Source organism: Ambystoma mexicanum, chromosome 12 (genome assembly GCF_040938575.1).
Source record: "Ambystoma mexicanum isolate Mex_15411 chromosome 12, UKY_AmexF1_1, whole genome shotgun sequence".
Taxonomy (NCBI): domain Eukaryota; kingdom Metazoa; phylum Chordata; class Amphibia; order Caudata; family Ambystomatidae; genus Ambystoma; species Ambystoma mexicanum.
In genome coordinates this window covers 1,170,843,002-1,170,858,001 of record NC_090936.1, presented here as the reverse complement: position 1 = coordinate 1,170,858,001, position 15,000 = coordinate 1,170,843,002, and positions in this window count along the sequence as shown.

Genomic DNA, 15,000 nt, shown 5'->3' with positions numbered 1-15,000 from the left:
ATGAAGTCTAACAACCACCTACATATAAAAGGCTTATGCTTTTTTTGTTGTACCCCATTTCTCACTCCAAGGATTTTCACAATTTTGAAGGGCTCAGCTGAGTCCATCCAACAAAGTTTACATTCCCGCCACCAACATCTACTCGACTTGTCAAAAGCAAATGCATATCCTCCACAGTTTGGTTTTTATGAAGGTTGACATGCATTGTATTTGAGGTACCTAAAACTCCTTTAAAACTGCTTCATAGATAAAAGGCAGGGGACGAGGATGGACACCAATGGCCCCCTAAAAAGTGCCCTGAAGAAAAAAACAGTTACATGGCACAACGAGGCCCAGTGATCCTCAGACAGGAGATACCACAGAGACCTAGTACCAGTGATATCCAGATGAGCACCAATGAAAATCCTAGCACCAACAACCCAGGAGTTCCAAAAGAGTCATGGGAAAAATCTCTAGTAATGAACTTCTCCAATTTCAGACTGACCAAAGACCAATATGATCTTCTGGAAAAAGGGCTTTCCTTTGTCCCTACCACCAAACACGATCCTTTTCAAACCCATATTGAAGTGGCACAACTAGTTCGTAAAATCAGACTTAAACAATGCTTTGAGAATATCACCTACACAGAATCAGAAAAAAAAGTGCTATGAATCTCAGGGGGAAATCCACATTTTACCCACCACCGCATGGAATTTCTCCAGAATCCATAACTTTTGAAAAAGCGTTGCTTAAAAAGATCGAGGATTTGGAGAAAGAACAACCTAATCCATTCAAGAATATCTCAAAAAAAGAAAGACTGGCTTTACGTGCACTGACCGATAATGAACAGATAATGATAAAACCAGCTGATAAAGGTGGAGCCACGGTCCTATTAGACATACAAGATTATAATCAAATGGTACATACCCTGCTAGAGGAACGAGCAAGCTACAGACAATTGGGAAAAGACCCGGCGGAAGACATAAAACAGCTAATAATACCAATTCTGGAAGAAGCACTAGCAGAGGGTCATATCAGCACAAACGAATATGAATTTTTGAACCCAAAGACACCAAAGAGACCAGCCTTTTACACCTTACCTAAAGTACACAAGGGAATTACACCCATTCCCGGAAGACCTATAGTATCTGGCATAGGCTCCATCTTAGAACCATTATCAGAATTTGTTGACTTCTTTCTGAGACCCAAAGTGAGCAAAAGGAAGTCATTTTTGAAGGATACCACTGCAGTTCTTCAGCTACTCAAAGACCTTCCCTTCAACACAGAAGGCCAACTACTTGTCACCCTGGACATCGAGTCGCTATACACTAAGATCCAACAAATGGCGACCCTGCAAGTAATTGAAAAGAAATTGAGAGACACAGTTCCCCCCCTTGATACACCCGTCAACCTGATTATGCAATTTGCTGAGATAGCTTTATCCAAGAATTACTTTATGTATGGAACATCATTCTTCAAGCAAATATCAGGTACTGCGATGGGCGCTACTTTCGCGCCAAGCCTGGCGAACCTCTATGTGGCGGACTTTGAAGAGAAAACCACCTACCCCACTACCAATCCCTGGGGCACACATATAAAACTGTGGAAGAGGTACATCGATGATGTTCTCATGATCTTTCAAGGCAGTGAGCAAGAACTCATCACCTTCATCATTTGGCTTAATGAGCAGAATTTCTTCCTCAACTTTTCTGAAACACATAGTAAGACTTCCATTCATTTCTTAGACCTGGACCTAGAGATACGAAACAACCAAATAACCACTAAGGTATATAACAAGATCACAGACAGAAATTCTATTTTAAAATATACGAGTTATCATCCATCCAGCCTGAGAAACAACTTACCTTTTGGACAATTCCTTAGGCACCGAAGAAACTGTTCAACCCTCCAGGACTATGAACAACAATCAGCACAACTTTGTTGCAAACTCAGGGATTGTGGTTATCCAAAACTCACGATTAGAAAGGCTAGGAAAAGAGCAAAAAATATCCCGCGAGACATCACGTTGGAACAACACCCGAAACAAAAGGAACACGAAGAAAAAATCCCTACCATTTTCTGTTTTTCGCCATTAACAAACAAAATCAAAAAGGAAGAGACTAGACTCTGGCCACTGTTGAATGTAGGCGAATCAAACCTAGAAAAACCCAGATTTGCGATCAAGAGAGGAAAAAACCTACGAGATTCTCTCATTCACACCTACAAAGAACCAAGGGACCCTGTTACAAACACCCTATGCAACCAGAACAAACCCATAGGACACGCAACCTGTGGGACATGCAGCGCGTGCGTGGGAACCACTAGAACCACATCTATTAACATTGGTTGGCATTACCCATGGCTTCAAAAAGGTTTCACAAACTGTAACAGTAAAAACGTCATTTACCTGATCACCTGCCCTTGTGGTAAACGATATGTGGGTATGACAACTCGATCTATTAAAGTAAGACTTGCTGAACACTGGTCGTGCATTCGTACCAGAAAACCAACTTCCCCTATGGTCTCCCACTTCGTAGAACTCCAACACGGAGCCACAGATTTTAAATGGACAATTATTGAAATATCAACGTCCCTAAACGAGGTGGCAACATCCATGACCTACTCTTCAAAAGAGAACAATTATTGATTTTCCGATTGAAAACAGACAAGATGGGCCTGAATGAACCGAGTAGTTGGCAGACTTAGTCTACACTATGAAGAGAACCATCACTTTGGAAGCCCCATTCGGTCTGCATTCACATTATGACCACTATGGGTGGTGTACTGCCCTACAAACTGTCTTGCATTTCTGAATGATGTTGTTGTTTTTCTGCTTTACAAACTATCTTGCATTTCTGAATGTTGTTTGATGCTGTTATCTCACTATGGGGCCCGCTTGATCCATGGTGCCTTTTTTAACAATATGATTTAAGATGATTTCCTTTATTTCACCAGGATGCCCACACTCCCCTTGACATTCGTATGTATGCAGAGACACCTGCATACTTTTTCAATTTGTAAGTACTAAATATATAGGACATTTGCTTTGACCCTGCAAATATATTATCCTTGGTTTTAGGCTCATAACACCCATTATAATCCTTAAGGGAAGTTCATCAGCCCCCTGATGTAGATTTCACATTCTTCATATCGTATTTTCTTTCTTCATGATTTACTTTCCTCATGATTTCTTTTACCTACCTTCCTTTGTGAACATTTCTTTGCTGTAGGCATGCTTTGCTCCACGTAATATTACACATCCATGAAATCCTCTATACTTTTCTACCACGCTGAGACAGGCACTCACCCAAGATGGCACGGCCCGCGAGGTGGTCCGTTTATTGTTATTGTTACCCTTGTGTCCATCGCACTCTACATGGACCATTAACAACATCATCATTACTGGCCGTAAGCTTTTTTCGCGTCCAGCTACCGGCAATCAAGCACGGAACTGCCCCACTCACGAGCCTTTGCTATGGGATCTTCACTTAAATATAGAAGGTAAGCGGAGCCTGGGTGCGCAATAACACGGCACACGGGACGCGCCGGCTCTTTTTATCCTATCCAAATAGCTCCCAATTTTTGTGTACATTGCTATATTGGTCTAGTCACTCCCATACCCCACCAGCCCTCACGGCCTGAAACAGTAGTTTTCACTAACTGATATTTTTACTTCCACCTACGTCATAGATTCGGGGGGTGCCTGTTTCACCAAGCATATTTATGCACACCCCTCCCCGAGTCTATTTTTTATAATCACAATAATTGGTTTAATTGCCGCAGCATTCTGTTTTGTTGTTACCTGCCGTGGGTCACTTCAGGTTGATCTGACCCTAGAAATTGAGCACTATAAATACACTTATTTTGACAAGTAACCATGTACCTTTCGCTCCCTCTGAATCAGGATTAAAGCAAACCTCTCTTTTCAGATCTTAGAGCATGACATTCTTTTCATGCTCCTCCAGGAAGTTTTCAACCTACTCTTCCTGACCACACAGATTTTTCGGGGGACCCCCACAGCTGGGTATGACCGAGTCAGAGAACACGGCATGATAGCACCCTTGTAACATTCCATTGTGAACTTTTCAAATTATCTATAATGGTGCCCCTGTGTATTTCTCTTTGTCCCTTCCACTGTTTCATGCCCCTCCATCTGTAGGTGGGAACTCCTATCAAAATCCGCTCCCTGATCAGCAACCTTCCTTGATGAGACACCATATTTTGAGTGTCTGCCCAGCCCTGATGAATGTGGCCTCAATTTGATAGTGCCACTGAAACCGGTAGGCGTTTTGTGGCCTTTTTTTACCCGCAACGACCCAGACGAGAAAAGAAACTGCGTGACACTCGGCGGGTGTTGTTCTGAGTTTAAGATTCCATAAAATAAGATGGAAATCATCCAAATCTGAAACCGGATTTTGGAGAAACATTGAATAAGATTAGTACAGAAAATACTTGCGAGAACTGTCTTTTCGGAAAAACTCTGAAACCACCTGATACTATGCCTTAAGTCAAACAAGCCTAGTATCCAGCAAGAATCACATAAAACACATCGTCTTTTCTCCCCTTTTTAAACCCTGAGAGAAACAAAATAAAAGGAAGTTCTTTCATCTATGAAGCAGTTTTTTTTTTAAAACAAATATTTTATTAGATTTTCAATTTATAACACATAGAGCAGTAATGATAAGAAACAGTTAAATCGATTATCCTCCCTACTACATTTGGCAACCTTATTACATAGACCGATTTGGCTTGAGATCGAATATGCAACATAAAGGGGGTACTTTCGGGAAGTATTTTGCCCGCAGCAATGGGTTCTAACTTAAAGTTCTCGTTGTGAAACTTTGCAATACATTGCTTTCCTTGCTTCATCTCCCCGTCAACGTTTTACTGAAGCGTTAATAAATTCGGACTACCTCTGGAGGTATTGTAAATGACAACTCTGTTCAGCTCAATTAATTACCACCAGTGCTTAGGCCATGCTCTTTTGGTGTTGTTTTGAAAAGAAATTGTGCTTTTAAACAGCTTTATATATACAAAATCAATTTCACTTACATACATTATGTAGGATCGAGTTGTGTCTTAGTGACAGTCCATTCTAAGGCTGTTTTTCAATCCGACATTACCATTTCGGTCTAGTTTTCATGACTATTTTTGGTTCCAGGGCATATAAGCTATTACAGCATAGTTTTTGAGCACCTTGGACTCTTATGTTCTACCTTTTACTCATGTTCTTGTCTTACGGAACATTCTAGTTCGCATTACCACCTGAGGTTCCCCAATTCTCTCCCTCCCTCCTCTCTTACCCCTCCATTTCTTTTAATTAGTCCCTCCATCTCTATACAATTCTCAAACCCCCTACAAGTATTATTTTATATTTCAGAGACCAGGCTTTTACCGTGTTCTTCCCTTTCTTGACTACAGCGTCTCTTTATCTTTATTTTTGAGAGAGTTCAGGTTACATGTGTGTTTCAGAACAGGCGAGGTTTGAAGAAATGGGCTTCTCTGTCCCGTACATGTTCATGAAATGGATTCCATATAGTTAGGAATCTTAGGTATTTGCCGGTGTTGATGGCGCATATCTTCTCCATAGCCATCACCCCCCAGATCTTAACCCACCAGCATGCTGAGATTGGACCTTCTTTGTTTTTCCAATTTTGTGCGAGAGTCATTCTAGCTGCTGATAGTTGATGGGTGATGTCGCTCCTGACATCGCGTATTTCCCTTCTATAGGGACCCCTAAGAGGATTGTCTTCGGAGATCTCGGTAGATCCACCCCTGAGACGTCTTTTATGTAGCTTAGTATTTCCTTCCAGTAGGCAACTGCTTTAGGGCACGTCCACCACATGTGGAACAGGTCTCCCTTCTCCCCGCAGTTTCGCCAACAGTTTGGTGAGTAGGACTTTGCAATTTTGTGGATGCGGTTCGGGGACATATACCATCTGAGGCACAATTTGTATGCAGATTCCTTTATTGTGGTGCATCTGGAGGTGCTGTGTGCACGTGCCCATATTTGGTACCATTCCTCATCCGTTAGTGACTCTTCGATATCTCTCTCCCAATTAGTTTTGTATGCGAGATGATCGGTTGCCAGGTCATTGGAGAGGAGTTTGTAGAGTCTGGAGACCCCTTTCACGGTGTTGCCTTCTTGAACTGACATTTCTAGGCCTGATAGCGTCCTCGTGCCCGCTTTCTTCACCATTGGGTGTGTAATCCAGTGCCTGATTTGCACATATCTATAGCGTTCGTTTTCCCCTATGTTGAATTTTAACTGGCAATCTGTGAAGAGCAGTGGAGCGCCGTCCTTGTACATGTCTTTCAGTTGTATCGATTCTGCCCCTGACCATCCCACCCAGTATCCCCGTTGGAGACCCGGTGTGAAGTCCGGATTGCCCATCAGTGGCGTATATGGACTCATTCCACCAGGAATGTGTTTCTTTTTCCGGGCTTTGTCCCAGCTTAGTAAAGACCATTTCGTCATTTCTAGTAGAGCTTCTCTGCTGTTTCGGTTTTCTTTGCTCAGGCTCAAGAGGGCTATTAGGGGGACGAATGAGACTGATTGTTCAATTCTGCACCAACCTTTATGATCCTCTGGTTTCACCCATCGCAGCATTGGTGCTAGTTGTGCCGCCATAATGTATCTGTCAATTTCTGGAACTCCCAGGCCGCCCAGATATGGGGAGCGCATTAGGATTTGTTTCTGAATTCTAGGTTTCTTATTATGCCATATAAATTTGAATATCGCATCTTGCAGTTCGTGGATCTTGGCTGGTCGTATTGGCACAGGCAGTGAGTTTACCACATAGAGGAGGCGGGGGAGGATGGTCATTTTGACCGCTGTGATGCGGGTGAACCATGACAACTCCTGGGAGTCCCATCTGCGCAAGTCTTCCTGTAGTTGTTTCCACAGTGGCGTTATGTTTGTCTGATATAATTTGTGCAGATCGCTGGCAAGCTTAATTCCTAGATATTCCAGTTTTCTTTCAACCCAGCTCATCGGAAATGATTTCGCCAATGTCTCGATGTCTTCTCTCTTTGCCGTTATGTTCATAGCTTTCGATTTGGAGAAATGTATGTAGAACCCCGAGACTCGTCTGAAGTCCTCCAGCTGGGCCATAGCTCTGGGCATTGTATTGTTTGCGTCTCCCATAAAGAGCATGATGTCATCCGCATATAGGGCTATTTTGTGGGTTTCCTGACCTATTGTAACTCCCTTGATACTGACGTCTTGGCGGATCTGCATGGCACATGGTTCCATTGCCATTGCGAAAATTAGAGGGGAGAGAGGGCAGCCCTGTCGAGTGCCCCTTCCGATCTCCACAAATTCTGTGCTCTGACTATTGATCCTGAAGCTTGTCGATGGATGCTGGTAGTTGGCAAGCACCATTTTCGTAAATTCCGGACCGCAACCAAACCGTTCCAAAATCAAGCTCAGATAGCCCCAGTCCATGCTATCGAAGGCTTGAGTGGCATCCAGAGCTGCCACCGCAAATGATTGTTGTGATCGTCGTCCAGCATCAATGACGTTCACTGCCCTTCTGACGTTGTCTTGTGTACGTCTGTCTGCGATGAACCCTGCTTGATCATCATGTATTATATTTGGAAGGATTTCCATTAGATGAGTTGCTAAAACTTTTGTGTAGATTTTTACATCCGTGTTCAGCAGTGCTATAGGCCAGTTGCTTGCACAATTTTTGGGATCTTTGCCTGGTTTTAGCGGCAATACTGGTATGGACTTCCCCATATCTTGCGTGACCTTCCCCTCTTCCCTAATTGTGTTGAATAATTTTGACAGCGGGCCTAGCAATTGTTTACGGAATGTCTTGTAATATCCATTGCCAAAACCGTCCGGGCCTGGTGTCTTGTTTGCTGATAGTGCTGTGATAGCGTCACCGATTTCTTGGGCAGTAATCGGTTTGCCAGATTGATTCTGTCTGTCTCTGTAATTTGGGGCAGTTGGAGAGAGTTTATATAGGCAAGTTGATGGTCTGGGTCTAGATTTTCCCCCTTTAATAGTTCCATGTGAAATCGTTTCATTATTTCCGTCTTGTCCAGCTCTGCTGTGTGGGATTTCCCATGGGAGTCATTTAGCTGCACTATGTAGTTCCGGGTTCTTTGTTTTCTCATTTTGGCTGCCAGGAATCTATTAGCCTTGGCCCCATGTATGTAGTGGGATGTTTTGTCTTTAGTAGCGACTGAGCCACCTGGTCCGCCGTGTGGTTCTTCAGTTGAGCTCTGATTTTCCGTAGTGCTCTTAAGGATTTCCTAGAGCATCGAGTCTTATGTTGGGCTTCTGCAGCTTTCACCTCTTTTTCTAGTTGGTTTGTCACTAGCGCCATTGCGCGGTGGTATGCTGAGGCTTGTGACATGAATTCTCCCCTGATCACTGATTTTCCTGCGTCCCATATTAACCCCCAGGCCGTTTCTCCGTTATCGTTTTCTTTAAAGTAGATGTTGATGGCGGTCTCCATATGAGTTCTTAATGCGATGTCTTTTAGGAGGATTTCATTTAATCTCCAGGGTGGTCTAGCGCTGTTTCCTTCCACCCCCCAGTCCACACCCACCATCACTGGTGCATGGTCTGAGTGGTATTCCACACCAATTTCTACTTCTGTTATTTGCGGAACTAATGTTTTTAGGTACCTCAAAGAAGGGCGGATCTTAAATTAAAATAAATAAAAGAATTCCAAATATCCCCCACAGAATAGACCAACCTAAGTGTTCGAATGTGTGAACATAAAAGGGTATACTCAGGTACGAGACCCCCCATTTTGGTCCTTTTGGTGTTAAGTGATGCATTGGATTTGTACAGAATCCGCCATCTTTTAGCAACTGGTAAAAGCTTGGCAGATTCCATGAGAACCCACGTAAATGCCTCCCACCCTACACTTACGAGGCAGGCGGCATTGACAATTTCACTATGGATTTCAAACCATGCACAGAAATCCAGGTCCTGCCAAATGTCCATGAATGTTTTGCACTTTGTAGTGCAAACAATCAAAATGTCTCGGGAGGATAGCTCAGTGGCAACATGCTCACCTTGGAAGCAAGATGACACAGAGCAACACAGGTTAGATCCCGGGTCCGCGCTTAGAAACCTCTGGGTATTAAGCACGTTATAAATATCCTATAATATCACATCAATGGCAGACAGAGGACTGATAACAAGAAAATGTTAGTGGGAGTGGTCATCTCCATGGAATTAGCAAAGGGAAAAAAATGGCACCTTCCCAACAAACCCTAGGCATGTGATGTTGGGCTCAGTAAAATAGGCTGAGCACCTCAGGATGCTCAGGCTTGAAGTCGGGTTCTACCACGATCTGCGCGTTGTTTCACTGACACAGTTACCCTCTGACCCTCGGTCGGTATCAAAGGGGATTGATTGTGAACGTTTTTGGGTGGCTTTTCTCTTTGTGCACCCTCACTTGTCCATAGGATATAGATATTAGTTAAGTATCAGTTGTCTTTCACTCTCCTTTTCTACCTAACAATAATGGCACCAAACCTGGGCAAAATCAGTCTGTGATTGTTGCATATCTTTGAGAGATAGCTGCATTAGGCTGACATACTCAAATTTCAAGTGAATGATTTCAGACATTGGTCTTCAAACTGTGGAGCTGGCCCTACGATAGGGGGCACGAAGGATGTCAAGGGCCGGGGGCAACACTCGTCAAAAAGGGAGTACAGTGACTGCTTTTAATAGAACATATAAGCAGATATTCCTTCTGGGAGTGCCCTGGCAGCAATATTTTTACCCAAATGGGGGATGGGGAGAGGCGGGGACTTGGCAGAAATATTTTTACTCAAATGGGGGTTCTGCATAAACATGTTTGCACACCACTGATTTAGAGTACACCAGTATACTTCGCTTTTGGTTGGAATTTATTATTTATTTTTCAGCATGCCATTCTCCCACGGCCCAGGTTATTCAGAGACTTCAAAAGAGACTGAACGAGAGGGTCGAACATAAACCTGATTGGAGCAGGGAGAGGGAGAGAATGGAGGGAGAGACAAATAGAAGGTGACACAAATAGAGCGTGAGACATGAAGAGCGAGACACACATAGCAAGTGAGACACTTAGCGGGGTGTGTACGTGTAGGAGGAGACATAGAGTAAGATTAATACCAATGGGCCCCAGCGTGAGACAAATCTTTGGACCCTTCCGGAGCTGAGCCTTGGCCCACCTAAAGCCTGGGTTGGTGAGTACCTGCACTCCTTTCTTTCCATTGAAAGCTCAGTACACATTCATCAGCTGGTGAAGGATGTCTAGAAGTGGGGCAGCTGGGCCGACCCCCTTGTCTCTCGAGTCCACCAGTAAGAATGCAGCCACTCCCACCTCGCGCCTGCTTTTAGGTGTGCGTCACATAAATCGACGAATCAGTAACAGGTATTCCACTGCGTGCAGGTGATGACGCAAGAGGTGGAAGAAGGAACTGTTTGAGTCCCAAAATGATGTTTGGTTTAAATCCAAGATCAGTGTTGCCAGGTCCGCTTATAATATTTGGAGGTCGCTTGTCGCGGTTTTCGTCCGCTTGTTGGACCGTCTGTGCGCGTGTAATTGGGCTTGTTTATATTGCTGTTACGCCCATTACACGTCGCACAGAGCGTCCTGCACTTGGCTGCTGGCAGCACTTGACGGCAATTGCTGCTTTGTCTTGCTCTCGTGTGCGCCCTGTATTTTGCATCTGCTTAGGTGTTTGGCACTGATGGGATCGTTACTTGCCCACCAGGTGGCCCATCAATGCCAAATGCCTAAACATATGCAAAAAAAGCGCACTTTAAAAGTTTTGTCATGCAGGCAGACACACTAACATGTAAAGATGTAAAGAAGGGGATTGGTTTAGTTTAGCAAGCGTCACTCTATAGCAATATTATCCTGGTGATATCCCCAGTGCTGACGCATTATCCACTAACATCCTTTATTTATTTATTTTTTCAAAACTTTTTTTTGCAAGACTGGGTTAGAGGATTATTGGAATCTATATACAACATTTTCTCAGAAAGATGTATTCAGGAAGGCCATGTTTCTTTTCAGCTTCCAATTGGCCATGTTACAATATTATATAGCGCCTTGGATTAAGGCGCTATATAAAACAATAAATACAAATATTTCAGGGCCGTATTATTTTGCAATCTGGGACTTCTAGTCACCATGCAATAAAATATTGTTGTTCTAACACACTATGTCAGTGTTCTGTCTATGTATGTTTTTCTAGTTATGTTTCTTACTTTTGAGACCTTTCCACAACTTTTTAGGTGCACGCTTGTTTTTTCCGCTTATTTGGATGGGAGTCAGCTTGTTTTGGGCTTGTTTTTGAAGGGCATTCAGCTTATTTTTTCCTTCCGAGCTGGCAACACTGTCCAAGATCCGAAAAACCGATTTGTCAAGAAGGCATAGAGAGCAGACAGCCCCTCTGCTTTCAGATATCGCTTAACCCTGGTTAAAAAAAAAAAAAAAACGTTAAGTAGTAACGAAAACAATAAACACATCTTTAGAGAAAATAAAGTACTTTTATGCAGTAAAGTCATACCGCAAATAAACTGCAGAGCCCTTTACAGAAAACCTGTTTTGCAGCCGGAGTGCACTCCTGAACATGAGGGTATGCACATACCTGTTGGGTGAGAAGCAACTTGTGGGTGTTTTCAATTTAAAATAACTGTTTGGTGCCATGGATTTACATGTGCAGCAATGATATAGCATTAAATGGTGGGGGATTTTTAAGTCCTCTGGCACCCAGTATTACACTTAGATAATAAAAACTGTGGGGGAGGGGGTCTTGGGTATATTGAAAGAACCTTGCCCAGGTTTTATACTCCAGGAAAGAACATTATCAGGTGCACTCCCCTCTGTGCACGCAGGCCAGACTAATAGGTTTCTTCTATCGTAGTGGTAGCTGACTCATAGATACATTTATAAACAGGGAATTTTGTCGAAACGAAATCCTGGTTAATGATTTAATTTTCAGGCCTTGCTCGTGCAGCATTGTTCTCCTGGGTAAACAGCAATGCGCTCCTCCCCAGGTCAGTGCTTTTTTGGCTTAACACAGCAACGACACAGATAATGGGCCTCATTACGACCCTGGCGTTAACCATGGCGCAATTAGCGCCATGGTTGACGCCGGCAAATTACCAACTCCGCCATGGTGAATGGCGGAATTACCGCCCCATTCCAAGGTTGGCGGGGCGGTAATTCCCCATTCACCATTGGCCCTTCCCCATTTTTGCTCCCATAGGGCACAATGGGAATGGGGAAGGCGGTAATTACGGTACCGCAAATTGCGGTACCGTAATTACCTCTCAAGTCCCTTTGCAGGTTCCTTCCTTAACGGCTGGTAAAACCAGCCGTTAAGGTGGGGACCCGCAAAGGGACCTCGTAATTAGGCGGTAAGGGTTTAACGGCGCCAACACCTTTTACGGCGCCGTTAACCCCTTACCACCTGGGTCGTTGTGTGTCCATTGATGTATAAATGTTTCATACACTAACTGTAGCCTGCCTTAGAGATTTCGGTTACCCTGTTACAAGTACTGCATTATGAATGTTTTACATATAGACCCAAGTCAAATATGGAAAAGGACATTCCCCAAATGATTGATTGTGGATAAATCACGCCTCCTTCTGTGCCTTGTTGTTCTTATATCTGGCTGAAATGAGAGCTCCTGGAAACTCAGGTGTTAGATGCATCTGAAAAATCTGAAGGTTGTTTGCCATCACTTCCTGTGATGTCATTTGGGGGCAGGGGCAAATGATACCACTTCCTGTGATGTCATCAGGGGGTCAAGGGTTGTGTGACGTCACTTCTGCTACCCCTGGCATTTTGGTGAAATGATGTCCCTGCCTGTAAGCAGGTCTGAGACAGGGCATTAGAGGAATACGAGAACATCAGGTTGCTGTATTCATCAACTGTTCCAGCCGCCACTATACAGGGGAACGGCAACCACCGAGAAGCAAGACAAAAAGGGTAATACTGTGGTAAAAACAGATACACATGATTTTAACGAATAAATACAAATACAAGCCCCCATTTTGCCATGTTTAAAACCTCACTCAACCCCGTCCCCACCAGATTTAACCCCTTACCCCAACCCCAAATATATATATTTTCTAAAATCGGTATTCTTTCATTGTTTTATAGTCGTTAAAAATTCATTCTTTATTTTTTAACTAGATACCGGTAAAATCATGTATTTATGATTTTATGTTATACATTCATTTTGAGTGTTTAATTGAGCATAAGCCAAGAAAAAAAAGAGTGCTGCTCATTGGTAGGGCTTGCAGGTATTTAGCACCCTCGGTGGATGCAGGAGCCAATCAGGTTGCTCCAATCCGGGGCTGAATCCACTGATTCAAGCCCGGGTTCGAAGCAACCCGAGTGCTCTGCGCACCCACCCTCCATCGGCGCTACTGTTTCCCTTCCTCCCCTCACTCCCGCACCCAAATCCAGCCCCTCAACACCCCCCACCTCCCCAACCCACCTTAAATGGACTCCTCAGCCCGATCCCTCAGCCCGATCCCTCAGCCCGCTCCCTCAACCCGATTCCTCAGCCCACTCCGCTCTGTCAGCTTGGCTCCCCAGTAAGCCATGGAAGAGGGGCTCAGAGCGGAGCCCTGCCTTCCATTTCCATGGCAAGCCTGACTCTCCCCGGCCGCTGCTGCGAATGAAGTAGCACAAGCAGGCTTTTCTTTTATCTATTGCTATTAGCACCTCGAGGGTTTGCGTCGGGTTGCAAATAGCAATAATACTGCTTCGCTCAGGCCTGTCACTGGCGTCCCGGGCCGTTACCATCCAGTGAAGCCCACAGAATGCGAGATTATTGTTTAAATATGAGATTATTATGAGGGAGTGATGACCTCACACTCCCCGCATTAACCTGCTCAAGTTTTACGTTCCATCCCACAATACTCAGACCAACTAAGCCACCCATGCATGGCAATTGAAGACACCCCCCTCTAACAGACAATGAACCTGATTACACTACCCGTCTACAACTGCACCGCAGACCAACTGACACCACAGGCACATGAGGCTCCCCTTTGGACATAAAAACCTCTATGCTCCCAACACAGAAGACTCACAGACTGCACGCAAGAGCATAACAGCAAATATATCTTGCATTTCCCCCCTCTCTCGCTCCACTCACCTCACCAGCCTCACTGTAATTGGTTATTTATAACACGCTTAATACCCAAAGGTTTCTAAGCACGGACTCTGGGATCAAACCTGTTTAACTCCAAGTCGTCTTGCTTCCAAGGCGAGCGCGTTGCCTCTGAGCTATCATCCCGAGACCTGATGTTGTACCAGAGCACTTGGAGAGCATGGAAATGGCAGTGGAGCACAATATGCATCTTAATAACATAACATAACATAGCACAGTCTGCAACCTGCAGCTGCGTAGGTGTTTTGGACTACAACACTCTTGTTCCCTCCGTGTTGACTATTCTGCCTACGGCTGATGAGAGTTGTAGTCCAAAACATTTGAAGTCAAAGGTTATAGTATGTATTATCGGCATACCATTTAAGGTGGCAGGGAGTAAGTGGTGTTTTTTCGCTGCAAAGCATCTAAAAATATACTTTGATTTTAAAAAATTATTTTAAATAAAATCCATTTTTCTTGAAATGATGCATGTGCGCAATACTAACATGTGGTAGTTTGCTGCGGTGGAATGTTTAGCTTATTAGCAACGCAGGAGAACTCACCAGTTCACCTGTTGGCACTTTTAATTATTAAGAGGCCCAGCCAGTAATCCGGCAGAATGGCAGCTGACCAATCGCAGCACGAGGTACTGAATGATTCATTGCGGAGCTGCAGGGCGCGCCCTTTCCTGCAGTGACCACGTTTTACCGTACAGCAATTAAAAAGGTCATGGCGTGGCACCGTGTTAGGTCGGCAGCAGGGCCATCATAAGCACTTTTGGGGCCCTGGGCACGGACATCTTTGGGGCTCCCCTCCACCAAACCAAAGGAATTAAGTGATCAAGAATATCTGTGCCCACACTCCCCCACCACAATCACAACCAGTAGGTT